Genomic DNA, 27579 nt, shown 5'->3' on the forward strand with positions numbered 1-27579 from the left:
TTCTCCTCTTCCTTCCCTTGCATGCCAGTTCACTTTTCTTCCCCTCCCTTCTGTCTTTTCTGATTCCCTCATCCTTCCTCATCACTTTACACCTTTTCCCTCCTCCTTCCTCCTCTTTCCTCTTTTCTCCTCACTCTTCCTCCACTTATCTCATCTTCTCTCTTAACTCTTTTTCCCTCTTCCTCTTCCTTCTTACTTTTCCTTCCATCTTCCACCATCTCCTCTTTCCAGTTCTTCATTCTTCTATCCTCTTCCCCCTTTCTCTCCTCCTCTCCTGGTCTTCTTTTCCTACTGTTCCCTATCCCCTCCTCCTCAATCCTTTTCCATCTTTTCCCTTCTCTCTCCTCCCTCCTTTGTCCTCTTCCCTCTTTTCTTCTCCTACCCCTCTTTTTTATCCCTCCTCTCTACTCTTCCAGAATCATCCCTTGTAGCCTCTCTTGCCTATTCTGTAGTTTTCTCTCCTCTTCACTATCCCTCCCCCTTCCCTCTTCCTGTTTCCCCATCCCTCCCTTTCCTAATTCTGTCCCTTTCCCTTGTAGATGCTTTTCACTTATCATTGTCTTTCCTCCACTTCAACCATCCTTCCTCTTTCCTCCTCTTGACTCTTCCTTTCTCTTCCCTCCTCCCTCAACATTCCACTTCCCTCTTCCTTCCTCCTTTTCCCTCCTTGTCTCTCTAACCATCTCTTCTCTTTTCTGCTTGTCCTTCCTCTTATCCCCTCTTCCCACTTTTGCCTCTTTACCCTGATTCTCTCTTCCTCCCTCTCTCCTCCTCTTTCTTCTATCCTCTTCCCTCCTTTCTCTTCCCTCTCCCCTGGTCCTCTTCTTTTCCTACTCTTCCCTATCCCCTCCTCCTCAATCCATTTCCATCTTCTTCCCTCCTCTCTCCTCCCTCCTTTGTCCTCTTCCCTCTTTTCTTCTTCTTCTTCTTCTTCTTCTTCTTCTTCTTCTTCTTCTTCTTCTTCTTCTTCTTCCCCTTTGTTTTTTATCCCTCCTCTCCCCTCTTCCATAATCTTCCCTTGTAGGCATCTTACATGTTCTGTAGTCTCTCCTCTCCACTATCCCTCCTCTTCCCTCTTCCCTCCTTTCTCCCATTTTCTCTTCCATCCTCCCTCACATTTCCACCTCCTTCCTCTTACCTCTTCCTTCATCTCTCTTCCTTCTCCTCCCTCATCATCTCTCTTTTCATCTCTATCCTCTTTTTTCTTTCTCCTCCTGTTTTTTCTCTTCTTTGTTCCATCTTCTTCTCTCTTTCCCCTCTCTTCTCCTAACACTGCTGTCTTCTTGCTTTCTCTCACCTCCTTTCTCTTCTCTCCTCCTATTTCTTCTCTTCACCTTACCCCATCATCTTCCCTCCTCTCCCCATGCCCTTCATCTTCCCTCTCTCTCCTCTTTGTTCTCTCTCCTCTTCCATCTTTTCCCTATTCCTTCATCTTCTCTCCTTTCACCTCATACATTCTCCTTCTTCTTATCTCCATCCTCTTCTACACCCCCTCCCCTTTCTTCTCTCCTACTTCTTCTTCTTCCCTACTTTCTTCCTTCCTTCTCTTCCATCTCCCCCTCTTCCTGCTCCCCTCCTTGTACCTCCTCTAACCTATTACCTCCTCTCCTCTCTCCTCGCTTCCTTTCTCACCTCTCTCTTCTTACTTTCTAGTTTTCTCCTCTTTCTTTTTCCCTACCCCACTTCATGTCTTCTTTCCCTCTATCTCCTTTCTGCTTTGTCTTCCTTTCTCTTCTGTCTTCTCTTTTTTCTCCTCTTCTGTCTTCCTCCCTCATTTCTCCTTTCTCTACTTCCGTTTCCTCTTTCCTCCTCTTCCAGATTACCTCCACTCTCCTATTCCCTCCTCCTTCCTCTTCCTTCCTCTTCCCTACTCTCTCCAATTCCCTACTTGCTGTCTTCCCTTCTCCCTCCTCTTCCCTCCTACCACTTCAGTTTTTACTTTTCATCCCTTCTCCTTTCTTTATGCTCCTTCCTGTTCCTGCCTCTCTGCTCTCACTTCCTGCCCTTTTCCACTGCCTACTCTTCCATCCTCTCTCTTCTCTTGTACTCCTTTTCCTCCATCACATTCGCTTTCCTCATCTTCCTTTCTGTACTTCCTGTTCTGTTGGAACTTCCAGCTTGTTTCTGCTCCTTTCTTGCTTCTCCAAATTCCATCCTCAGAGACTCTTCAACAAAGAAAAATTATCAAAAAGTCCAGTTCCACATTCATGGTGGTTGTGCTAGCTCATCCCCGAAAGCCAACATCTGCCCAAGTCCCCACCCAAAACATATCATACTTGGGCAAAAACCCAGCTTGTGGCAGACATGCCATCGCCCCTTGACTACAGGGTACAAAAATGCCCCATTTTTGTTCAGCCATGTAGTTTTCTCCTGTCCCTTCCCCTACCTTGGTCTCTGGGAGATTGAGGACTCACCTGGGAGCTCCTTTGCCCAGAATAAACCTGGTCTTCTACTTTTTAATTCAGCTTGATCTGGCTTACTGCATCAGAAGAGAAACCTATTATTGGGATACAGAAAACCCATTACTCCTTCCTCTTCCCTCTTCTGTGACTTTCCCCCTTCCTCCCATTCCTTCATACTTTTTCTTCCCTCTCCCCTCCTCTCTCCTCTTTCCTTCCCTTCTTTATTCTCTCACTTTTTTGCTCCCTCCTCGTTCCGTTCCTCCTCCCACTTATGCTTTCTTCCCTCTTCCCACTTCCTTCTTCCCTCCTTCCCCTACCTTCATCCTCCCTCTTCCCTCCTATTCCTCCTTTTCCCTCCTCTTTGCACTTCCCTAGACCCTACTGTTTCCTACTTCTTCCACTGCCTCCAGTTCCTGCATTCTTTCCTCTCTCCCTCTCTTCCCTCTTCCATTTACCTCCTCTTCCTTCTTCTCACCTTCCTCCCTCTCTCCTCTTCCCTTCTCACAGCTCTCACATCCTTTCCACCTTCCCTCCCTCTTCCTCATCTCCTTCTGTCTTCCCTCTCATTCCCTTTCCTTCCTCTCCCCTCATCCCTCCCCTTCACTCTTCCTTCAGCTTCCTTCTTCCCTACTCATTCACCTTCCCTCTCGGTCTCTCAGTCTTCCTTATCCTACCTCAATCCTGTTCCCTCCTCACACCACTTTCCTATTCAATTTCCCAATTGCCTTCTCCTCCCTCTTCTTCTCTTCTCCCTCCTCTTCCCATTTCCCCCCCACTTCCTTCTTCCCTGCTCTTCCCTCTTGTCTCCTCTTCAATCATCCCTGATCTTATCTCTCCTTCTTCCCTCTTCTGTCCTCATCCCTCCCACCTCCCCTTACCATTTCACTCCTCTTACCCCTCCCTCCTCTTCCCTCTTCTCTCATAACTTCCCCTCCTCTTCCTTCTACTCTATTATTTCCTCACTTCTCTTCCTTCTTCCTTTCTCTTCCCCATTGCCTTCTCTTCCCTCATTTTCCACTTACATCTTCTTCCCTCTTATCTCACCTTCCCTCTTTCCTTCTATTTCTTCCTCTTTTCTCTTCTTCCTCCCCTTCCTCTTTACTTTCTCTTCCCTTTACCCTCCTGTTCTCTCCTCTTTCCTCTTAACCTCCCTTCCCTATCTATTCTCATAACTCCACTTCCCTTTCATCCATCTTTCCTCCTCTTCCCCCTTCCTTTTTCTTCCCTCTTCCTTCCTTTCCCCTCTTTCCATCTCTACTTTCCCCTCTCTCCTATTCCCTAATCAGTTCTTGTATTGGGTAGATATTCTGTCTATGACCTTGGAGCATCACTCCCAGAGATGCAGCAGGTAACTGCTCCACTGGCCTATGACCTTGAAGTACATGCTCCTGGGGTGTGGCCTCATGGACCCTTAAGACCTGAGATGCACATATGCATCTCTCTCTTCACTCCCTCATGGGACTTGACTGTGGGACTGATCCAAGCAGCCAGAACAGTGTTCTAGAATCTGTGTCAATTCTGTTCTGTATATGAGTTTTTGCCCATAATAAATTCATTGCCCTTTAAACAGTCTCCATGGATTTCTTGCATTAAGTCCTCTTCCTTGCTCTATCCACTTCTCTCTTACTCTCTCTTTCTTCTTCCCTCCTCTTCCTTCCTCTTTCTTCCTCCCTCCTCCTCTCTCTTCTATCCTCTTCTCTCATGTACCCGCTTACCTCTTCCTTCTTCAGTCTTCTTTCATTATTGTCCACACTCTTCCAATATCTCTGCTGTAGCATGAATTTTAATGGGTCTTAATAATAAAAACTGAGAGTCAGATATCAGGGTGAAAGCTGAAAGATCAGAGAAGCAGAGCAGCCAGCCACTAAAAAGACTTACCTCTAAGAATCCTCAGACTGAAAGGGCTGAGCTCCTGTCTCCACCCCACCTTATTACTTCTTCTCTCTGCTCAGCCATATCATTTCCTGTTTCCTCCTCCCAAGTGCTGGTATTAAAGGTGTGTACCACCACTTCCTGGCCTCTAGTGGCTAGCTCCGCACTCTGATATCCAGGTAAGCTTTGTTTGTTAGAGCACAAACAAAATGTCACTACATTTCCCCTTTTTTGTCTAAAATAAAAAAGGTTATAACTAATAAAAGAAAAAGTATATATAATAAGTGTAATCACTATATACAATATATACAGTCAATAAAGACATCAACAATATCTAGTCCATTAACTCTTGACAAATTCAGAGAAAATACTCCATATCTATCCTATCTTGGTGAATCCAAAAGGTTTTACCCAATTTACTTTCTATTCTAACTTGCATTACCAAAATTATTTTTAATGTCTCTCAAGTTTATACACTTTATATCTCATTAGTGAATTTCTTTTCTGAATCTGGTAACAAGGAAAACTAGCTATAAGTCTTCAACTCCATCAGAGACCTGAGAAGGAAATAATATTACCTGAGTAGAGTAACCAGGAAGTGCAAGCAAGTGACTTCCAAAAAACGTGAGAAATGACAGAAACAGTTGGCTGCCTGGACAATCACTCAAGCTTCCTCTGTAATGTTGGGGCATCCATCTTTAGCCTGCAGGTCTAGAATATCTGACAGACATTTCTGTGAGGCAGGATATTTGAAGGACTGTCCTGCTTTGTCTTGACAAAGCTTGGCAGTCACTTTCTTTTCTGCCCTGCTTATCTAATTTGGATAGAATAATGTCAGCAGTTGAGGCAACGGCAGTTTCTTGCCCAGTGGCATAATTCACCACAAAGAAAGTAAGCTCCATGTAGAGTTTTGTTGATGCCCATTCATCTTCTCCAAAGTAGATTGGTGCAGCCAGGAGCAGACATGCCTCATCATAAAACAAAACAAAACAACAACAACAGCAGCAACAACAACAACAAACCTGTTATTAAAACATCTTAAATGCCATAGTCTGTAGATCTTTGAAGTGTTTAAAGACCTCCTGTATATCTAAATATATATATGTTTGACCTTGAAAACATATCTAACATGACTAAAAGTTTAACTGTTATAGGTGACTACTAACCTGCATTTCTTTATTATCCTAAATAGTTTGCAATAATAACTTTCGAGGACTAGCAATTTGCATTACATTGTTAAATGAGTGATACAGGTACAATACCTTAAACAAGATTAGAAATGTTTGTACAGTATGTTCTAAAAATTATCTCAACTGTGTATCAATATACAAAGATCCATGTCAATGTAAAATATTTAAAACAAATAGTTGCTTTTTAAAATTAGATTCAATAATCTATGCATTTATCCTATTTCTATATCTCTTGTTTCTTTTCAGAGTAGATTCAATAATGTACTGTTGCTAGAGTTTTCTGCCTTGCCCACAGTCAGGACAAATCTTTGTCACCCGCCAGTCCCACAGCCTCTATTCTATCATTTCTATGTCCCCCTTTTTTCTTTTCAAAACAAGAACCATGAATCTAAACACCTTTGTTCAGCATTTTCCCTGATGATTACCAATAACAACTTGTAACAAACCACCCTAAACAATGACAAATAGCCATAACCCATTGAACAACCAAAAACCACCCAACCCATCTCTTGGGAATGCATGTGTCATGTTCTTAAATTTACTTCCTGCTGTCTGGCGGTGATGGTATATTTAAGGAATCCTGAAAAGAAAACTTTAGGTTAATTGTCAAGTCCTGGGAGAGGTAGTTGTATCATTTATTGTCCATTCTCTATGTAATAGGAAAGTGCAGAGCTTGTCTCAAGTCCTGGCCAGAGTAGTCTGAGGCTGGATCATCTCAGCTAGCCACCTTGACATTGTCCTAAGCAGTCTGTAGTCCAAAGCAGATCTTTAGGTGGTTTTTGTCAGTTTAGTGATGTTATCATGATCCATGTGGAATCATTGTTGTGGGGCCCCATCATCCTTTTGGATACTTCAAATGTCATTGTTAGGTATGGTCATGGTTCCTTGCAGAAAAGTTAAACATTTTAAATGTCATATGCAGCAGCTCTCAAAGAGGTTAAAGGATCAATATTTGTTATGTACATCCAGAGCAAAAGCTTAATTCATAGTTACCTGTTAGAGAATCAAGCCTGAAATCATGTACAGAAAGCTAGATGAAGCATTTTTCTAGAATTAGTGAGTACTCTATAAGGCCATTAATATCATGTAATAGTTATACATACACAATATATTGTGAGATAATATTTGTACCTTAAGAAAAGTGTTAAAGAGTCAAATTAAAACCAAAGAATCAGATTGGTAGCAACAGAATACTCTCTAAATTTGGTTTTTCTTCTGAACTGTTTTAGGTGGCTCTTCTGACATAAGATATAGATTTTGGATTTTACTTTAACAAATATGCATTGGTTTAGAGAAAGAGAGAGCCACACTCCAACTCCAAAGCCAGCTTTAATATTCAATTGAACTGGTACTACAAAAAGACCATTTGCTTTATATGTCTTTAGAGAACAGCAGAAATAAACATTTAGGAAGATTTATGAAATTTTATCCTGTTGAAAATGTGATCTATCAGTAGGCCAATTTACTCTTTTTCTTGAGACATTTTTTTTTCTGTATGATTTGTCCTTTTCCTTCAGATGTATCATTTGTCCATTGGTCTTCAGAATCCTTAGCTGGATGCCTTCATTCTCCTGAAAATACAAGAACAAAACCCTTCCCCAACCCTAATTTTGGAGAGGTTCCCTTTTGGCAAGTTATATCTGATCAAATGAAAAGCATTTGTTAGTCTTATAAGTTAGTTTAGATTGAATGATCACACTGGTTGATGAACTATCACCTCTTCTAATCAAGTGGTCTCTCTTGTTCAAATCTAATCAAATCTATCAATTTTGATTTATGATTTCTCCTGAAATTTTTGTTTCATTTTCTAAAGCTGTTCTATCATCCAGAGCAGTATGGCTTTTTACAATAGGCATTAGGTTCGTTAATTGCCCTAAGAAGGAGTTTCCTCCATGATGACAGGAAATGACTGAGCCAAATTAGATATGGGGACCTGTGAGATGCCTCTCAAGGCATTTCCCAATGACAAATGGTTACCTTGACTGTCCCTTATTGATCTACATTCATTAGTCCAATGTCTGCCTTTGGCACACCTTCTGCATACTCCAGAAGGGAGGAGAATTGTGTCGGGATTATTCTCACAAAAATATTGTTTCTAAGAATGCTTGTTTACAATCCTTTTTTAGGTGACCTTGTTTACTGTAATTGAAACACCTAACATTTCAATTCTCTTCAAACCTCTGGAAATCACCTTTTCTATCCAAGCATCATCATGGTTATGAGATTCAATATTGTATCTCAGATCCATTCTTCTAAGGGTGTTGATCTTGCTTTTAATGATCTTATTACCCTTTTGTATTGTGCATCAGCATTTTCAAAAGTCAGAGATTCAATTATTATTTGTCTAGCTTCTGAATTTGGTACCAGTCTATTTACTGCTGAAGTCAATCTTTGTAAGAAATCAGTGAAGGTTTCTTTTGGGCCCTGTATAACTTCAGTAAATGATTCAGTTTTCCTACTTCTTCAATTCTGTCCCAAGCATTCAAGGCTGCCATGTGCCATAAAGCCAGGGTGTGGTCATCATATAGAGATTGTCTTTGTACATTAGCATAATCTACCTCTCTAAGAAGTTGGTCTTGGGAGATTTCCATACCTTTAGCCCTACTTCATTGTTCATTGGTCTTAGCCTCATCTTTCCACCAGGTCCTCCACTATTGAGGAATAGTTGTATTACAAGTTGACCATGAGTTTAACATCACTTCACAAAAGGTGAGTGCATGCCATATGAGACTATCACTTCCTTGAATCTCCTTAAATCTAGCATTTGCACAGGGGTCCATTCAGCTCTTACACAGCCTTGGGGATTTCTATCATTTAGCAGTTCCTGTAAGGTTACTGTATAAATTAAGGTTGGCTGTTTGAAAACCTTAGGCTGTTCCTTTCTAAGCTCATAATACAATGTTGAGTTTGGTTCTCCTTAAATTCCTCTGTCTGAGTCTGAATATCTCTATGATCTATTTTAATAAGTTTTTCTAAAGCTTTTATCTTGGCACTCATATTAACCAACTTTTTAAATGATAAAACAATAATGATCAAACATTTATAATTCACATTATGCAAATCCCATCTCAATTAACTATCCTCTCATATAATTGTTCCATTTTCAAACTGTGCATCATGTAATCATACAGAGACCTATCTCTCCATCATAATAGTGTTTTCCATTTTTTAAAATTGGAAAACAACTCTCTCTTTTATCTAATTCCTCACTTTAAAAATTCCCAATTGTCTCACTAAACCTGCTGACCATGATGATAAAGACGTGATGCTGACTGCTGCTGTGTAGAACAGTAGAAGCCCGAGCAGGTGTCAAGGCAGCTATTCTCTCCTCCCTTCCTTTCCCTCTTCTTCACTCTTCCCTACACTTTCCTTCTCCTTTCCCTTCAATCTTCACTGTTCTTTCCTGTTCTCTCCCCATCCCTCTTCTTCATTTTCCACTTCCCTTCTTTCCTCATCCCTCATCTTCCCTCTTCCATTCTCTCACCTCCTCCTTTCCCTTCACACTATTCTCCACTTCCTACTTCCATCCTCTACTCTCTTCTCCCTCCCTGTTCCTCTTTCTTCTTCCCTCCTTTTCCCTCTTCCCTCCTGACATCTGCTCCTCTTCCCTCATCTTTCAATTTTACTTCTCTTCCCCCTCTTCCTTCTTATATTCTCTTTCCTGTTCCCTCCTCTCCCTACACCTGTCCTCTTCCCTCATCTTCTCCATTCCTTTCTCCCTTTCCTTCTTTCTATCACTTCCCAACTCACTCCTGCTCCCTCTCCGTACCTCTTCTCTTCTCCTTCATGTTCCCTCTCCCTCTTTCCTTCCTCTTCCCTCCCTTTCCCTCAGTCCTCCCTTTTCCTCATCCCTTTACTTCCCTCCTCTCCCCTTCACGTTCCTCTAACCCCCTCTTCCCTGCTCCCACCCTTCCTTCTTTTTTTCTCTTCCCTCATCTTTTTCCTTTCGACCTCCCTCCACTTTCCACTCCCCTCTTCTCTCTTGCTTTCTTCTCTATGATCTTCTCTCTTTGTCCTTTGCATGTCCCTCCACTTTCTACTTTCCTGCTCTCTTGCTTTCTTCTCAGTGATCTTCTCTCTTAATTCTTTCCAGGTCCCTCCACTGTCCTCTCCCCTCTTCTCTCTTATTCTCTTCTCTATGGGGTTCTCTCTTAATTCTTTCCAGGTCCCTCCACTTTCCACTTCCCTCCTCTCTTGCTTTTTTCTCGATGGTCTTCTCTCTTTATCCTTTCCAAGTTCCTCCACCTTCCTCTCTCCTCTTCTCACCTGCCTTTTCCATGATTTTCTCTCTTTGTCCTTGTGACCCACCTCCACCTTCCACTCCCCTCTTCTCTCTTGCCTTCTCTATGATCTTCTCTCTTTGTCCTTGTGACATCTCTCTACCTTCCACTCCCCTCTTCTCTCTTGCCTTCTCCATGATCTTCTCCTTTTGTCCTTTCCACTTTTCTCCACCTTCTACTCTCCTCTCTCTTGCTTTCTTCTCTTTGACTTTCTCTCTTTATCTTTTTCACGTCCCTCCACTTTCCACTCCCCTCTTCTCTCTTGCTTTCTTTTCTATGACTTCTCTCTTTGTCCTTTCCATGTTCCTCCAACTTCCACTCCCTTTTTCTCTTGTGCTTTCTTCTCTATGATCTTATCCCTTTGTGCTTTCCACGACCCTCCAATTTCCACTCCCCTCTTTGCTCTTGCTTTCTTCTTTATGAACTTCTCTCTTTCACCTTTCCATGACCCTCCACCTTCCACTCCCTTCATTTTCTTGCTTTCTTCTCTATGAACTTCTCTCTTTTTCTTTACAGGTCCCTTGAGTTTCCACTCTCCTCTTCTCTCTTCCTTTCTTCTCTATGATCTTCTCTCTTTATCCTTTCCATGTCCCTCCACTTTCTACTCCGCTCTTCTCTCTGGTTTTCTTCTCTACGGTCTTCTCTATCCTTTCCTCATCCCTCCACCTTACACTCTCTGGATTGCTCTCTTCTCTATGATCCCCACGCTTTATACTCTCTATGTCCTCTGACTTTCCACTCCCCTCTTCTCTCTTGCTTTCTTCTCTATAATCTTCCATCTTTGTGGGAACTTGGAACAGATAAAGAGAGCAGATCATAGATAATAAAGCAGGAGAGAAGAAGATATTGGAAAGTGGAGGGACACGAACAGGATAAAAAGAGAAGATCATAGAGAACAAAGCAAGTAAGAAGAGGGGAGTGGAAGTTGGAGGGACGTGGAAAGGACAAAGAGAGAAGATCATAGAGAAAGCAAGGAGAAGAGTGGAGTGGAAGGTAGAGAGATGTCACAAGGACAAAGAGAGAGAAGATCATAGAGAAGAAAGCAAGAGAGAGGAGTGGAGTGGAAGGTAGAGAGATGTCACGAGGACAAAGAGAGAAGATCATAGAGAAGGCAAGAGAGAAGAGGGGAGTGGAAGGTAGAGAGATGTCACAAGGACAAAGAGAGAAGATCATAGAGAAGAAAGCAAGAGAGAAGAGGGGAGTGGAAGGTAGAGAGATGTCACAAGGACAAAGAGAGAAGATCATAGAGAAGGCAAGAGAGAAGAGTGGAGTGGAAGGTAGAGAGATGTCACAAGGACAAAGAGAGAAGATCATAGAGAAGAAAGCAAGAGAGAAGAGTGGAATGGAAGGTAGAGAGATGTCACAAGGACAAAGAGAGAAGATCATAGAGAAGGCAAGAGAGAAGAGTGGAGTGGAAGGTACAGAGATGTCACAAGGACAAAGAGAGATGATCATAGAGAAGGCAAGCGAGAAGAGGGGAGTGGAAGGTAGAGAGATGTCACAAGGACAAAGAGAGAAGATCATAGAGAAGAAAGCAAGAGAGAAGAGGGGAGTGGAAGGTAGAGAGATGTCACAAGGACAAAGAGAAAAGATCATAGAGAAGGCAACAGAGAAGAGTGGAGTGGAAGGTAGAGAGATGTCACAAGGACAAAGAGAGAAGATCATAGAGAAGAAAGCAAGATAGAAGAGGGGAGTGGAAGGTAGAGAGATGTCACAAGGACAAAGAGAGAAGACCATAGAGAAGAAAGCAAGAGAGAAGAGTGGAGTGGAAGGTAGAGAGATGTCACGAGGACAAAGAGAGAAGATCATAGAGAAGGCAAGAGAGAAGAGGGGAGTGGAAGGTAGAGAGATGTCACAAGGACAAAGAGAGAAGATCATAGAGAAGGCAAGAGAGAAGAGGGGAGTGGAAGGTAGAGAGATGTCACAAGGACAAAGAGAGAAGATCATAGAGAAGGCAAGAGAGAAGAGGGGAGTGGAAGGTAGAGAGATGCCACAAGGACAAAGAGAGAAGATCATAGAGAAGAAGGCAAGAGAGAAGCGGGGAGTGGAAGGTAGAGAGATGTCACAAGGACAAAGAGAGAAGATCAAAGAGAAGGGAAGAGAGAAGAGTGGAGTGGAAGGTAGAGAGATGTCACAAGGACAAAGAGAGAAGATCATAGAGAAGGCAAGAGAGAAGAAGGGAGTGGAAGGTAGAGAGATGTCACAAGGACAAAGAGAGAAGATCATAGAGAAGAAAGCAAGAGAGAAGAGTGGAGTGGAAGGTAGAGTGATGTCACGAGGACAAAGAGAGATGATCATAGAGAAGGCAAGAGAGAAGAGGGGAGTGGAAGGTAGAGAGATGTCACAAGGACAAAGAGAGAAGATCATAGAGAAGAAAGCAAGAGAGAAGAGGGGAGTGGAAGGTAGAGAGATGTCACAAGGACAAAGAGAGAAGACCATAGAGAAGAAAGCAAGAGAGAAGAGTGGAGTGGAAGGTAGAGAGATGTCACGAGGACAAAGAGAGAAGATCATAGAGAAGGCAAGAGAAAAGAGGGAAGTGGAAGGTAGAGAGATGTCACAAGGACAAAGAGAGAAGATCATAGAGAAGGCAAGAGAGAAGAGGGGAGTGGAAGGAAGAGAGATGTCACAAGGACAAAGAGAGAAGATCATAGAGAAGGCAAGAGAGAAGAGGGGAGTGGAAGGTAGAGAGATGTCACAAGGACAAAGAGAGAAGATCATAGAGAAGAAGGCAAGAGAGAAGCGGGAAGTGGAAGGTAGAGAGATGTCACAAGGACAAAGAGAGAAGATCATAGAGAGGGCAAGAGAGAAGAGTGGAGTGGAAGGTAGAGAGATGTCACAAGGACAAAGAGAGAAGATCATAGAGAAGGCAAGAGAGAAGAGGGGAGTGGAAGGTAGAGAGATGTCAAAGGACAAAGAGAGAAGATCATAGAGAAGAAAGCAAGAGAGAAGAGTGGAGTGGAAGGTAGAGAGATGTCACAAGGACAAAGAGAGAAGATCATAGAGAAGAAAGCAAGAGAGAAGAGGGGAGTGGAAGGTAGAGAGATGTCACAAGGACAAAGAGAGAAGATCAAAGAGAAGGCAAGAGAGAAGAGGGGAGTGGAAGGTAGAGAGATGTCACAAGGACAAAGAGAGAAGATCATAGAGAAGAAAGCAAGAGAGAAGAGTGGAGTGGAAGGTAGAGAGATGTCACAAGGACAAAGAGAGAAGATCATAGAGAAGAAAGCAAGAGAGAAGAGGGGAGTGGAAAGTAGAGAGATGTCACAAGGACAAAGAGAGAAGATCATAGAGAAGAAAGCAAGAGAGAAGAGGGGAGTGGAAGGTAGAGAGATGTCACAAGGACAAAGAGAGAAGATCATAGAGAAGGCAAGAGAGAAGAGGGGAGTGGAAGGTAAAGAGATGTCACAAGGACAAAGAGAGAAGATCATAGAGAAGGCAAGAGAGAAGAGGGGAGTGGAAGGTAGAGAGATGTCACAAGGACAAAGAGAGAAGATCATAGAGAAGGCAAGAGAGAAGAGGGGAGTGGAAGGTAGAGAGATGTCACAAGGACAAAGAGAGAAGATCATAGAGAAGAAGGCAAGAGAGAAGAGTGGAGTGGAAGGTAGGGAGATGTCACAAGGACAAAGAGAGAAGATCATAGAGAAGAAAGCAAGAGAAAAGAGTGGAGTGGAAGGTAGAGAGATGTCACGAGGACAAAGAGAAGATCATAGAGAAGGCAAGAGAGAAGAGGGGAGTGCAAGGTAGAGAGATGTCACAAGGACAAAGAGAGAAGATCATAGAGAAGAAAGCAAGAGAGAAGAGTGGAGTGGAAGGTAGAGAGATGTCACGAGGACCAAGAGAGAAGATCATAGAGAAGAAAGCAAGAGAGAAGAGGGGAGTTGAAGGTAGAGAGATGTCACAAGGACAAAGAGAGAAGATCATAGAGAAGAAAACAAGAGAGAAGAGTGGAGTGGAAGGTAGAGAGATGTCACGAGGACAAAGAGAGAAGATCATAGAGAAGAAAGCAAGAGAGAATAGTGGAATGGAAGGTAGAGAGATATCAAAAGGACAAAGAGAGAAGATCATAGAGAAGGCAAGATAGAAGAGGGGAGTGGAAGGTAGAGAGATGTCACAAGGACAAAGAGAAAAGATTATTGAGAAGGCAAGAGAGAAGAGGGGAGTGGAAGGTATAGAGATGTCACAAGGACAAAGAGAGAAGATCATTGAGAAGGCAAGAGAGAAAAGCGGAGTGGAAGGTAGAAAGATGTCACAAGGACAAAGAGAGAAGATCATAGAGAAGAAAGCAAAAGAGAAGAGGGGAGTGGAAGGTAGAGAGATATCACAAGGACAAAGAGCGAAGATCATAGAGAAGAAAGCAAGAGAGAAGAGGGGAGTGGAAGGTAGAGAGATGTCACAAGGACAGAGAGAAGACCATAGAGAAGAAAGCAAGAGAGAAGAGTGGAGTGGAAGGTAGAGAGATGTCACAAGGACAAAGAGAGAAGATCATAGAGAAGAAAGCAAGAGAGAAGAGGGGAGTAGAAGGTAGAGAGGTGTCAGAAGGACAAAGAGAGAAGATCATAGAGAAGAAAGCAAGAGAGAAGTGTGGAGTGGAAGCTAGAGAGATGTCACAAGGCAAAGAGAGAAGATCATAGAGAAGGCAAGAGAGAAGAGGGGAGTGGAAGGTAGAGAGATGTCACAAGGACAAAGAGAGAAGATCATAGAGAAGGCAAGAGAGAAGAGGGGAGTGGAAGGTAGAGAGATGTCACAAAAACAAAGAGAGAAGATCATAGAGAAGGCAAGAGAGAAGATTGGAGTGGAAGGTAGAGAGATGTCACAAGGACAAAGAGAGAAGATCATAGAGAAGAAAGCAAGAAAGAAGAGTGGAGTGGAAGGTAGAGAGATGTCACAAGGACAAAGAGAGAAGATCATAGAGAAGAAAGCAAGAGGAAGAGGGGAGTGGAAGGTAGAGAGATGTCACAAGGACAAAGAGAGAAGATCATAGAGAAGAAAGCAAGAGAGAAGAGGGGAGTGGAAGGTAGAGAGATGTCACAAGGACAAAGAGAGAAGATCATAGAGAAGGCAAGAGAGAAGAGGGGAGTGGAAGGTAGAGAGATGTCACAAGGACAAAGAGAGAAGATCATAGAGAAGGCAAGAGAGAAGAGGGGAGTGGAAGGTAGAGAGATGTCACAAGGACAAAGAGAGAAGATCATAGAGAAGGCAAGCGAGAAGAGGGGAGTGGAAGGTAGAGAGATGTCACAAGGACAAAGAGAGAAGATCATAGAGAAGAAGGCAAGAGAGAAGAGTGGAGTGGAAGGTAGAGAGATGTCACGAGGACGAAGAGAGAAGATCATAGAGAAGAAAGCAAGAGAGAAGAGTGGAGTGGAAGGTAGAGAGATGTCACGAGGACAAAGAGAAGATCATAGAGAAGGCAAGAGAGAAGAGGGGAGTGGAAGGTAGAGAGATGTCACAAGGACAAAGAGAGAAGATCATAGAGAAGAAAGCAAGAGAGAAGAGTGGAGTGGAAGGTAGAGAGATGTCACGAGGACAAAGAGAGAAGATCATAGAGAAGAAAGCAAGAGAGAAGAGTTGAGTGGAAGGTAGAGAGATGTCACGAGGACAAAGAGAGAAGATCATAGACAAGAAAGCAAGAGAGAAGAGTGGACTGGAAGGTAGAGAGATGTCACAAGGACAAAGAGAGAAGATCATAGAGAAGGCAAGATAGAAGAGGGGAGTGGAAGGTAGAGAGATGTCACAAGGACAAAGAGAGAAGATCATTGAGAAGGCAAGAGAGAAGAGGGGAGTGGAAGGTAGAGAGATGTCACAAGGACAAAGAGAGAAGATCATTGAGAAGGGAAGAGAGAAGAGGGGAGTAGAAGGTAGAGAGATGTCACAAGGACAAAGAGAGAAGATCATAGAGAAGAAAGCAAAAGAGAAGAGGGGAGTGGAAGGTAGAGAGATATCACAAGGACAAAGAGCGAAGATCATAGAGAAGGCAAGAGAGAAGATTGGAGTGGAAGGTAGAGAGATGTCACAAGGACAAAGAGAGAAGATCATAGAGAAGAAAGCAAGAGAGAAGAGAGGACTGGAAGGTAGAGAGATGTCACAAGGACAAAGAGAGAAGACCATAGAGAACAAAGCAAGAGAGAAGAGTGGAGTGGAAGGTAGAGAGATGTCACAAGGACAAAGAGAGAAGATCATAGAGAAGGCAAGAGAGAAGAGCGGAATGGAAGGTAGAGAGATGTCACAAGGACAAAGAGAGAAGATCATAGAGAAGAAAGCAAGAGAGAAGAGGGGAGTGGAAGGTAGAGAGATGTCAAAGGACAAAGAGAGAAGATCATAGAGAAGGCAAGAGAGAAGAGGGGAGTGGAAGGTAGAGAGATGTCACAAGGACAAAGAGAGAAGATCATAGAGAAGGCAAGAGAGAAGAGTGGAGTGGAAGGTAGAGAGATGTCACGAGGACAAAGAGAGAAGATCATAGAGAAGAAAGCAAGAGAGAAGAGTGGAGTGGAAGGTAGAGAGATGTCACGAGGACAAAGAGAGAAGATCATAGACAAGAAAGCAAGAGAGAAGAGTGGACTGGAATGTAGAGAGATGTCACAAGGACAAAGAGAGAAGATCATAGAGAAGGCAAGATAGAAGAGGGGAGTGGTAGGTAGAGAGATGTCACAAGGACAAAGAGAGAAGATCATTGAGAAGGCAAGAGAGAAGAGGGGAGTGGAAGGTAGAGAGATGTCACAAGGACAAAGAGAGAAGATAATTGAGAAGGCAAGAGAGAAGAGGGGAGTGGAAGGTAGAGAGATGTCACAAGCACAAAGAGAGAAGATCATAGAGAAGAAAGCAAAAGAGAAGAGGGGAGTGGAACATAGAGAGATATCACAAGGACAAAGAGCGAAGATCATAGAGAAGGCAAGAGAGAAGATTGGAGTGGAAGGTAGAGAGATGTCACAAGTACAAAGAGAGAAGATCATAGAGAAGAAAGCAAGAGAGAAGAGGGGAGTGGAAGGTAGAGAGATGTCACAAGGACAAAGAGAGAAGATCATAGAGAAGAAAGCAAGAGAGAAGAGGGGAGTGGAAGGTAGAGAGATGTCACAAGGACAAAGAGAGAAGACCATAGAGAAGAAAGCAAGAGAGAAGAGTGGAGTGGAAGGTAGAGAGATGTCACGAGGACAAAGAGAGAAGATCATAGAGAAGGCAAGAGAAAAGAGGGAAGTGGAAGGTAGAGAGATGTCACAAGGACAAAGAGAGAAGATCATAGAGAAGGCAAGAGAGAAGAGGGGAGTGGAAGGAAGAGAGATGTCACAAGGACAAAGAGAGAAGATCATAGAGAAGGCAAGAGAGAAGAGGGGAGTGGAAGGTAGAGAGATGTCACAAGGACAAAGAGAGAAGATCATAGAGAAGAAGGCAAGAGAGAAGCGGGAAGTGGAAGGTAGAGAGATGTCACAAGGACAAAGAGAGAAGATCATAGAGAGGGCAAGAGAGAAGAGTGGAGTGGAAGGTAGAGAGATGTCACAAGGACAAAGAGAGAAGATCATAGAGAAGGCAAGAGAGAAGAGGGGAGTGGAAGGTAGAGAGATGTCAAAGGACAAAGAGAGAAGATCATAGAGAAGAAAGCAAGAGAGAAGAGTGGAGTGGAAGGTAGAGAGATGTCACAAGGACAAAGAGAGAAGATCATAGAGAAGAAAGCAAGAGAGAAGAGGGGAGTGGAAGGTAGAGAGATGTCACAAGGACAAAGAGAGAAGATCAAAGAGAAGGCAAGAGAGAAGAGGGGAGTGGAAGGTAGAGAGATGTCACAAGGACAAAGAGAGAAGATCATAGAGAAGAAAGCAAGAGAGAAGAGTGGAGTGGAAGGTAGAGAGATGTCACAAGGACAAAGAGAGAAGATCATAGAGAAGAAAGCAAGAGAGAAGAGGGGAGTGGAAGGTAGAGAGATGTCACAAGGACAAAGAGAGAAGATCATAGAGAAGAAAGCAAGAGAGAAGAGGGGAGTGGAAGGTAGAGAGATGTCACAAGGACAAAGAGAGAAGATCATAGAGAAGGCAAGAGAGAAGAGGGGAGTGGAAGGTAAAGAGATGTCACAAGGACAAAGAGAGAAGATCATAGAGAAGGCAAGAGAGAAGAGGGGAGTGGAAGGTAGAGAGATGTCACAAGGACAAAGAGAGAAGATCATAGAGAAGGCAAGAGAGAAGAGGGGAGTGGAAGGTAGAGAGATGTCACAAGGACAAAGAGAGAAGATCATAGAGAAGAAGGCAAGAGAGAAGAGTGGAGTGGAAGGTAGGGAGATGTCACAAGGACAAAGAGAGAAGATCATAGAGAAGAAAGCAAGAGAAAAGAGTGGAGTGGAAGGTAGAGAGATGTCACGAGGACAAAGAGAAGATCATAGAGAAGGCAAGAGAGAAGAGGGGAGTGCAAGGTAGAGAGATGTCACAAGGACAAAGAGAGAAGATCATAGAGAAGAAAGCAAGAGAGAAGAGTGGAGTGGAAGGTAGAGAGATGTCACGAGGACCAAGAGAGAAGATCATAGAGAAGAAAGCAAGAGAGAAGAGGGGAGTTGAAGGTAGAGAGATGTCACAAGGACAAAGAGAGAAGATCATAGAGAAGGCAAGAGAGAAGAGTGGAGTGGAAGGTAGAGAGATGTCACGAGGACAAAGAGAGAAGATCATAGAGAAGAAAGCAAGAGAGAAGAGTGGAGTGGAAGGTAGAGAGATGTCACGAGGACAAAGAGAGAAGATCATAGACAAGAAAGCAAGAGAGAAGAGTGGACTGGAATGTAGAGAGATGTCACAAGGACAAAGAGAGAAGATCATAGAGAAGGCAAGATAGAAGAGGGGAGTGGTAGGTAGAGAGATGTCACAAGTACAAAGAGAGAAGATCATTGAGAAGGCAAGAGAGAAGAGGGGAGTGGAAGGTAGAGAGATGTCACAAGGACAAAGAGAGAAGATAATTGAGAAGGCAAGAGAGAAGAGGGGAGTGGAAGGTAGAGAGATGTCACAAGCACAAAGAGAGAAGATCATAGAGAAGAAAGCAAAAGAGAAGAGGGGAGTGGAACATAGAGAGATATCACAAGGACAAAGAGCGAAGATCATAGAGAAGGCAAGAGAGAAGATTGGAGTGGAAGGTAGAGAGATGTCACAAGTACAAAGAGAGAAGATCATAGAGAAGAAAGCAAGAGAGAAGAGGGGAGTGGAAGGTAGAGAGATGTCACAAGGACAAAGAGAGAAGACCATAGAGAAGAAAGCAAGAGAGAAGAGTGGAGTGGAAGGTAGAGAGATGTCACAAGGACAAAGAGAGAAGATCATAGAGAAGAAAGCAAGAGAGAAGAGGGGAGTGGAAGGTAGAGAGATGTCACAAGGACAAAGAGAGAAGACCATAGAGAAGAAAGCAAGAGAGAAGAGTGGAGTGGAAGGTAGAGAGATGTCACGAGGACAAAGAGAGAAGATCATAGAGAAGGCAAGAGAAAAGAGGGAAGTGGAAGGTAGAGAGATGTCACAAGGACAAAGAGAGAAGATCATAGAGAAGGCAAGAGAGAAGAGGGGAGTGGAAGGAAGAGAGATGTCACAAGGACAAAGAGAGAAGATCATAGAGAAGGCAAGAGAGAAGAGGGGAGTGGAAGGTAGAGAGATGTCACAAGGACAAAGAGAGAAGATCATAGAGAAGAAGGCAAGAGAGAAGCGGGAAGTGGAAGGTAGAGAGATGTCACAAGGACAAAGAGAGAAGATCATAGAGAGGGCAAGAGAGAAGAGTGGAGTGGAAGGTAGAGAGATGTCACAAGGACAAAGAGAGAAGATCATAGAGAAGGCAAGAGAGAAGAGGGGAGTGGAAGGTAGAGAGATGTCAAAGGACAAAGAGAGAAGATCATAGAGAAGAAAGCAAGAGAGAAGAGTGGAGTGGAAGGTAGAGAGATGTCACAAGGACAAAGAGAGAAGATCATAGAGAAGAAAGCAAGAGAGAAGAGGGGAGTGGAAGGTAGAGAGATGTCACAAGGACAAAGAGAGAAGATCAAAGAGAAGGCAAGAGAGAAGAGGGGAGTGGAAGGTAGAGAGATGTCACAAGGACAAAGAGAGAAGATCATAGAGAAGAAAGCAAGAGAGAAGAGTGGAGTGGAAGGTAGAGAGATGTCACAAGGACAAAGAGAGAAGATCATAGAGAAGAAAGCAAGAGAGAAGAGGGGAGTGGAAGGTAGAGAGATGTCACAAGGACAAAGAGAGAAGATCATAGAGAAGAAAGCAAGAGAGAAGAGGGGAGTGGAAGGTAGAGAGATGTCACAAGGACAAAGAGAGAAGATCATAGAGAAGGCAAGAGAGAAGAGGGGAGTGGAAGGTAAAGAGATGTCACAAGGACAAAGAGAGAAGATCATAGAGAAGGCAAGAGAGAAGAGGGGAGTGGAAGGTAGAGAGATGTCACAAGGACAAAGAGAGAAGATCATAGAGAAGGCAAGAGAGAAGAGGGGAGTGGAAGGTAGAGAGATGTCACAAGGACAAAGAGAGAAGATCATAGAGAAGAAGGCAAGAGAGAAGAGTGGAGTGGAAGGTAGGGAGATGTCACAAGGACAAAGAGAGAAGATCATAGAGAAGAAAGCAAGAGAAAAGAGTGGAGTGGAAGGTAGAGAGATGTCACGAGGACAAAGAGAAGATCATAGAGAAGGCAAGAGAGAAGAGGGGAGTGCAAGGTAGAGAGATGTCACAAGGACAAAGAGAGAAGATCATAGAGAAGAAAGCAAGAGAGAAGAGTGGAGTGGAAGGTAGAGAGATGTCACGAGGACCAAGAGAGAAGATCATAGAGAAGAAAGCAAGAGAGAAGAGGGGAGTTGAAGGTAGAGAGATGTCACAAGGACAAAGAGAGAAGATCATAGAGAAGAAAACAAGAGAGAAGAGTGGAGTGGAAGGTAGAGAGATGTCACGAGGACAAAGAGAGAAGATCATAGAGAAGAAAGCAAGAGAGAATAGTGGAATGGAAGGTAGAGAGATATCAAAAGGACAAAGAGAGAAGATCATAGAGAAGGCAAGATAGAAGAGGGGAGTGGAAGGTAGAGAGATGTCACAAGGACAAAGAGAAAAGATTATTGAGAAGGCAAGAGAGAAGAGGGGAGTGGAAGGTAGAGAGATGTCACAAGGACAAAGAGAGAAGATCATTGAGAAGGCAAGAGAGAAAAGCGGAGTGGAAGGTAGAAAGATGTCACAAGGACAAAGAGAGAAGATCATAGAGAAGAAAGCAAAAGAGAAGAGGGGAGTGGAAGGTAGAGAGATATCACAAGGACAAAGAGCGAAGATCATAGAGAAGAAAGCAAGAGAGAAGAGGGGAGTGGAAGGTAGAGAGATGTCACAAGGACAGAGAGAAGACCATAGAGAAGAAAGCAAGAGAGAAGAGTGGAGTGGAAGGTACAGAGATGTCACAAGGACAAAGAGAGAAGATCATAGAGAAGAAAGCAAGAGAGAAGAGGGGAGTAGAAGGTAGAGAGGTGTCAGAAGGACAAAGAGAGAAGATCATAGAGAAGAAAGCAAGAGAGAAGTGTGGAGTGGAAGCTAGAGAGATGTCACAAGGCAAAGAGAGAAGATCATAGAGAAGGCAAGAGAGAAGAGGGGAGTGGAAGGTAGAGAGATGTCACAAGGACAAAGAGAGAAGATCATAGAGAAGGCAAGAGAGAAGAGGGGAGTGGAAGGTAGAGAGATGTCACAAAAACAAAGAGAGAAGATCATAGAGAAGGCAAGAGAGAAGATTGGAGTGGAAGGTAGAGAGATGTCACAAGGACAAAGAGAGAAGATCATAGAGAAGAAAGCAAGAAAGAAGAGTGGAGTGGAAGGTAGAGAGATGTCACAAGGACAAAGAGAGAAGATCATAGAGAAGAAAGCAAGAGGAAGAGGGGAGTGGAAGGTAGAGAGATGTCACAAGGACAAAGAGAGAAGATCATAGAGAAGAAAGCAAGAGAGAAGAGGGGAGTGGAAGGTAGAGAGATGTCACAAGGACAAAGAGAGAAGATCATAGAGAAGGCAAGAGAGAAGAGGGGAGTGGAAGGTAGAGAGATGTCACAAGGACAAAGAGAGAAGATCATAGAGAAGGCAAGAGAGAAGAGGGGAGTGGAAGGTAGAGAGATGTCACAAGGACAAAGAGAGAAGATCATAGAGAAGGCAAGCGAGAAGAGGGGAGTGGAAGGTAGAAAGATGTCACAAGGACAAAGAGAGAAGATCATAGAGAAGAAGGCAAGAGAGAAGAGTGGAGTGGAAGGTAGAGAGATGTCACGAGGACAAAGAGAGAAGATCATAGAGAAGAAAGCAAGAGAGAAGAGTGGAGTGGAAGGTAGAGAGATGTCACGAGGACAAAGAGAATATCATAGAGAAGGCAAGAGAGAAGAGGGGAGTGGAAGGTAGAGAGATGTCACAAGGACAAAGAGAGAAGATCATAGAGAAGAAAGCAAGAGAGAAGAGTGGAGTGGAAGGTAGAGAGATGTCACGAGGACAAAGAGAGAAGATCATAGAGAAGAAAGCAAGAGAGAAGAGTTGAGTGGAAGGTAGAGAGATGTCACGAGGACAAAGAGAGAAGATCATAGACAAGAAAGCAAGAGAGAAGAGTGGACTGGAAGGTAGAGAGATGTCACAAGGACAAAGAGAGAAGATCATAGAGAAGGCAAGATAGAAGAGGGGAGTGGAAGGTAGAGAGATGTCACAAGGACAAAGAGAGAAGATCATTGAGAAGGCAAGAGAGAAGAGGGGAGTGGAAGGTAGAGAGATGTCACAAGGACAAAGAGAGAAGATCATTGAGAAGGGAAGAGAGAAGAGGGGAGTGGAAGGTAGAGAGATGTCACAAGGACAAAGAGAGAAGATCATAGAGAAGAAAGCAAAAGAGAAGAGGGGAGTGGAAGGTAGAGAGATATCACAAGGACAAAGAGCGAAGATCATAGAGAAGGCAAGAGAGAAGATTGGAGTGGAAGGTAGAGAGATGTCACAAGGACAAAGAGAGAAGATCATAGAGAAGAAAGCAAGAGAGAAGAGAGGACTGGAAGGTAGAGAGATGTCACAAGGACAAAGAGAGAAGACCATAGAGAACAAAGCAAGAGAGAAGAGTGGAGTGGAAGGTAGAGAGATGTCACAAGGACAAAGAGAGAAGATCATAGAGAAGGCAAGAGAGAAGAGCGGAATGGAAGGTAGAGAGATGTCACAAGGACAAAGAGAGAAGATCATAGAGAAGAAAGCAAGAGAGAAGAGGGGAGTGGAAGGTAGAGAGATGTCAAAGGACAAAGAGAGAAGATCATAGAGAAGGCAAGAGAGAAGAGGGGAGTGGAAGGTAGAGAGATGTCACAAGGACAAAGAGAGAAGATCATAGAGAAGGCAAGAGAGAAGAGTGGAGTGGAAGGTAGAGAGATGTCACGAGGACAAAGAGAGAAGATCATAGAGAAGAAAGCAAGAGAGAAGAGTGGAGTGGAAGGTAGAGAGATGTCACGAGGACAAAGAGAGAAGATCATAGACAAGAAAGCAAGAGAGAAGAGTGGACTGGAATGTAGAGAGATGTCACAAGGACAAAGAGAGAAGATCATAGAGAAGGCAAGATAGAAGAGGGGAGTGGTAGGTAGAGAGATGTCACAAGGACAAAGAGAGAAGATCATTGAGAAGGCAAGAGAGAAGAGGGGAGTGGAAGGTAGAGAGATGTCACAAGGACAAAGAGAGAAGATAATTGAGAAGGCAAGAGAGAAGAGGGGAGTGGAAGGTAGAGAGATGTCACAAGCACAAAGAGAGAAGATCATAGAGAAGAAAGCAAAAGAGAAGAGGGGAGTGGAACATAGAGAGATATCACAAGGACAAAGAGCGAAGATCATAGAGAAGGCAAGAGAGAAGATTGGAGTGGAAGGTAGAGAGATGTCACAAGTACAAAGAGAGAAGATCATAGAGAAGAAAGCAAGAGAGAAGAGTTGAGTGGAAGGTAGAGAGATGTCACGAGGACAGAGAGAAGATCATAGAGAAGAAAGCAAGAGAGAAGAGTGGAGTGGAAGGTAGAGAGATGTCACGAGGACAAAGAGAGAAGATCATAGACAAGAAAGCAAGAGAGAAGAGTGGACTGGAAGGTAGAGAGATGTCACAAGGACAAAGAGAGAAGATCATAGAGAAGGCAAGATAGAAGAGGGGAGTGGAAGGTAGAGAGATGTCACAAGGACAAAGAGAGAAGATCATTGAGAAGGCAAGAGAGAAGAGGGGAGTGGAAGGTAGAGAGATGTCACAAGGACAAAGAGAGAAGATCATTGAGAAGGCAAGAGAGAAGAGGGGAGTGGAAGGTAGAGAGATGTCACAAGGACAAAGAGAGAAGAACATAGAGAAGAAAGCAAAAGAGAAGAGGGGAATGGAAGGTAGAGAGATATCACAAGGACAAAGAGCGAAGATCATAGAGAAGAAAGCAAGAGAGAAGAGGGGAGTGGAAGGTAGAGAGATGTCACAAGGACAAAGAGAGAAGACCATAGAGAAGAAAGCAAGAGAGAAGAGGGGAGTGGAAGGTAGAGAGATGTCACAAGGACAAAGAGAGAAGACCATAGAGAAGAAAGCAAGAGAGAAGAGGGGAGTGGAAGGTAGAGAGATGTCACAAGGACAAAGAGAGAAGATCATAGAGAGGGCAAGGGAGAAGAGTGGAGTAGAAGGTAGAGCGATGTCACAAGGACAAAGAGAGAAGATCATAGAGAAGAAAGCAAAAGAGAAGAGGGGAGTGGAAGGTAGAGATATGTCACAAGGACAAAGAGAGAAGATCATAGAGAAGAAGGCAAGAGAGAAGAGGGGAGTGGAAGGTAGAGAGATGTCACAAGGACAAAGAGGGAAGATCATAGAGAAGGCAAGAGAGAAGAGGGGAGTGGAAGGTAGAGAGATGTCACAAGGACAAAGAGAGAAGATCATAGAGAAGGCAAGAGAGAAGAGGGGAGTGGAAGGTAGAGAGATGTCACAAGGACAAAGGGAGAAGATCACAGAGAAGAAAGCAAGAGAGAAGAGTGGACTGGAAGGTAGAGAGATGTCACAAGGACAAAGAGAGAAGATCATAGAGAAGGCAAGAGAGAAGAGGGGAGTGGAAGGTAGAGAGATGTCACAAGGACAAAGAGAGAAGATCATAGAGAAGGCAAGAGAGAAGAGGGGAGTGGAAGGTAGAGAGATGTCACAAGGACAAAGAGAGAAGATCATAGAGAAAGCAAGGAGAAGAGTGGAGTGGAAGGCAGAGAGATGTCACAAGGACAAAGAGAGAAGATCATAGAGAAGAAGCAAGAGAGAAGAGTGGAGTGGAAGGTAGAGAGATGTCACGAGGACAAAGAGAGAAGATCATAGAGAAGGCAAGAGAGAAGAGGGGAGTGGAAGGTAGAGAGACGTCAAAAGGACAAAGAGAGAAGATCATAGAGAAGGCAAGAGAGAAGGGGGGAGTGGAAGGTAGAGAGATGTCACAAGGACAAAGAGAGAAGATCATAGAGAAGAAAGCAAGAGAGAAGAGGGGAGTGGAAGGTAGAGAGATGTCACAAGGACAAAGAGAGAAGATCATAGAGAAGGCAAGAGAGAAGAGGGGAGTGGAAGGTAGAGAGATGTCACAAGGACAAAGAGAGCAGATCATAGAGAAGAAGAAAGAGAGAAGAGGGGAGTGGAAGGTAGAGAGATGTCACAAGGACAAAGAGAGAAGACCATAGAGAAGAAAGCAAGAGAGAAGAGGGGAGTGCAAGGTAGAGAGATGTCACAAGGACAAAGAGAGAAGATCATTGAAAAGGCATGATAGAAGAGGGGAGTGGAAGGTAGAGAGATGTCACAAGGACAAAGAGAGAAGATCATAGAGAAGAAAGCAAGAGAGAAGAGGGGAGTGGAAGGTAGAGAGATGTCACAAGGACAAAGAGAGAAGATTATAGAGAAGAAGGCAAGAGAGAAGAGGGGATTGGAAGGTAGAGAGATGTCACAAGGACAAAGAGAGAAAATCATTGAGAAGGCAAGAGAGAAGAGGGGAGTGGAAGGTAGAGAGATGTCACAAGGACAAAGAGAGAAGATCATAGAGAAGGCAAGAGAAAAGAGTGGAACGGAAGGTAGAGAGATGTCACAAGGACTAAGAGAGAAGATCATAGAGAAGGCAAGAGAGAAGAGGGGAATGGAAGGTAGAGAGATGTCACAAGGACAAAGAGAGAAGATCATAGAGAAGAAGGTAAGAGAGAAGAGGGGAGTGGAAGGTAGAGAGATGTCACAAGGACAAAGAGAGAAGATCATAGAGAAGGCAAGCGAGAAGAGGGGAGTGGAAGGTAGAGAGATGTCACAAGGACAAAGAGAGAAGATCATAGAGAAGGCAAGAGAGAAGAGGGGAATGGAAGGTAGAGAGATGTCACAAGGACAAAGAGAGAAGATCATAGAGAAGAAACCAAGAGAGAAGAGGGGAGTGGAAGGTAGAGAGATGTCACAAGGACAAAGAGAGAAGATCATAGAGAAGGCAAGAGAGAAGAGGGGAGTGGAAGGTAGAGAGATGTCACGAGGACAAAGAGAGAAGACCATAGAGAAGAAAGCAAGAGAGAAGAGGGGAGTGGAAGGTAGAGAGATGTCACAAGGACAAATAGAGAAGATCATAGAGAGGGCAAGGGAGAAGAGTGGAGTAGAAGGTAGAGAGATGTCACAAGGACAAAGAGAGAAGATCATAGAGAAGAAAGCAAAAGAGAAGAGGGGAGTGGAAGGTAGAGAGATGTCACAAGGACAAAGAGAGAAGATCATAGAGAAGAAGGCAAGAGAGAAGAGGGGAGTGGAAGGTAGAGAGATGTCACAAGGACAAAGAGAGAAGATCATAGAGAAGGCAAGAGAGAAGAGGGGAGTGGAAGGTAGAGAGATGTCACAAGGACAAAGAGGGAAGATCATAGAGAAGGCAAGAGAGAAGAGGGGAGTGGAAGGTAGAGAGATGTCACAAGGACAACGAGAGAAGATCATAGAGAAGAAAGCAAGAGAGAAGAGGGGAGTGGAAGGTAGAGAGATGTCACAAGGACAAAGAGAGAAGATCATAGAGAAGGCAAGAGAGAAGAGGGGAGTGGAAGGTAGAGAGATGTCACAAGGACAAAGAGAGAAGATCATAGAGAATTCAAGAGAGAAGAGGGGAGTGGAAGGTAGAGAGATGTCACAAGGACAAAGAGAGAAGATCACAGAGAAGAAAGCAAGAGAGAAGAGTGGACTGGAAGGTAGAGAGATGTCACAAGGACAAAGAGAGAAGATCATAGAGAAGGCAAGAGAGAAGAGGGGAGTGGAAGGTAGAGAGATGTCACAAGGACAAAGAGAGAAGATCATAGAGAAGGCAAGAGAGAAGAGGGGAGTGGAAGGTAGAGAGATGTCACAAGGACAAAGAGAGAAGATCATAGAGAAAGCAAGGAGAAGATTGGAGTGGAAGGTAGAGAGATGTCACGAGGACAAAGAGAGAAGATCATAGAGAAAGCAAGAGAGAAGAGGGGAGTGGAAGGTAGAGAGATGTCACAAGGACAAATAGAGAAGATCATAGAGAAGGCAAGAGAGAAGAGGGGAGTGGAAGGTAGAGAGATGTCACAAGGACAAAGAGAGAAGATCATAGAGAAGAAAGCAAGAGAGAAGAGGGGAGTGGAAGGTAGAGAGGTGTCACAAGGACAAAGAGAGAAGACCATAGAGAAGAAAGCAAGAGAGAAGAGGGGAGTGCAAGGTAGAGAGATGTCACAAGGACAAAGAGAGAAGATCATTGAAAAGGCATGATAGAAGAGGGGAGTGGAAGGTAGAGAGATGTCACAAGGACAAAGAGAGAAGATTATAGAGAAGAAGGCAAGAGAGAAGAGGGGAGTGGAAGGTAGAGAGATGTCACAAGGACAAAGAGAGAAGATCATTGAGAAGGCAAGAGAGAAGAGGGGAGTGGAAGGTAGAGAGATGTCACAAG

The 27579-nt window shown here is 43.7% G+C and overlaps 1 long non-coding RNA gene across 2 annotated transcripts in view; it reads right to left on the bottom strand.

Annotated features, from left to right (window-relative positions):
• Positions 1–1211: 1211 nt before the first annotated feature.
• The window catches only part of LOC143271026 (uncharacterized), a 73366-nt gene continuing 46998 nt past the window's right edge, over positions 1212–27579 (bottom strand). Inside the window, exons 2-4 of one of the 2 annotated variants that reach the window (XR_013048290.1) lie at positions 4118–4194; positions 2415–2497; positions 1212–2165 (exon numbers count right to left, since the gene is read on the bottom strand). This is a non-coding gene — a long non-coding RNA (uncharacterized LOC143271026). Of the gene's footprint in view, positions 2498–4117; positions 4195–27579 lie in introns of both variants that reach the window. The other variant, XR_013048289.1, reaches the window with a different exon arrangement.

This window comes from Peromyscus maniculatus, chromosome X (genome assembly GCF_049852395.1).
Source record: "Peromyscus maniculatus bairdii isolate BWxNUB_F1_BW_parent chromosome X, HU_Pman_BW_mat_3.1, whole genome shotgun sequence".
Taxonomy (NCBI): domain Eukaryota; kingdom Metazoa; phylum Chordata; class Mammalia; order Rodentia; family Cricetidae; genus Peromyscus; species Peromyscus maniculatus.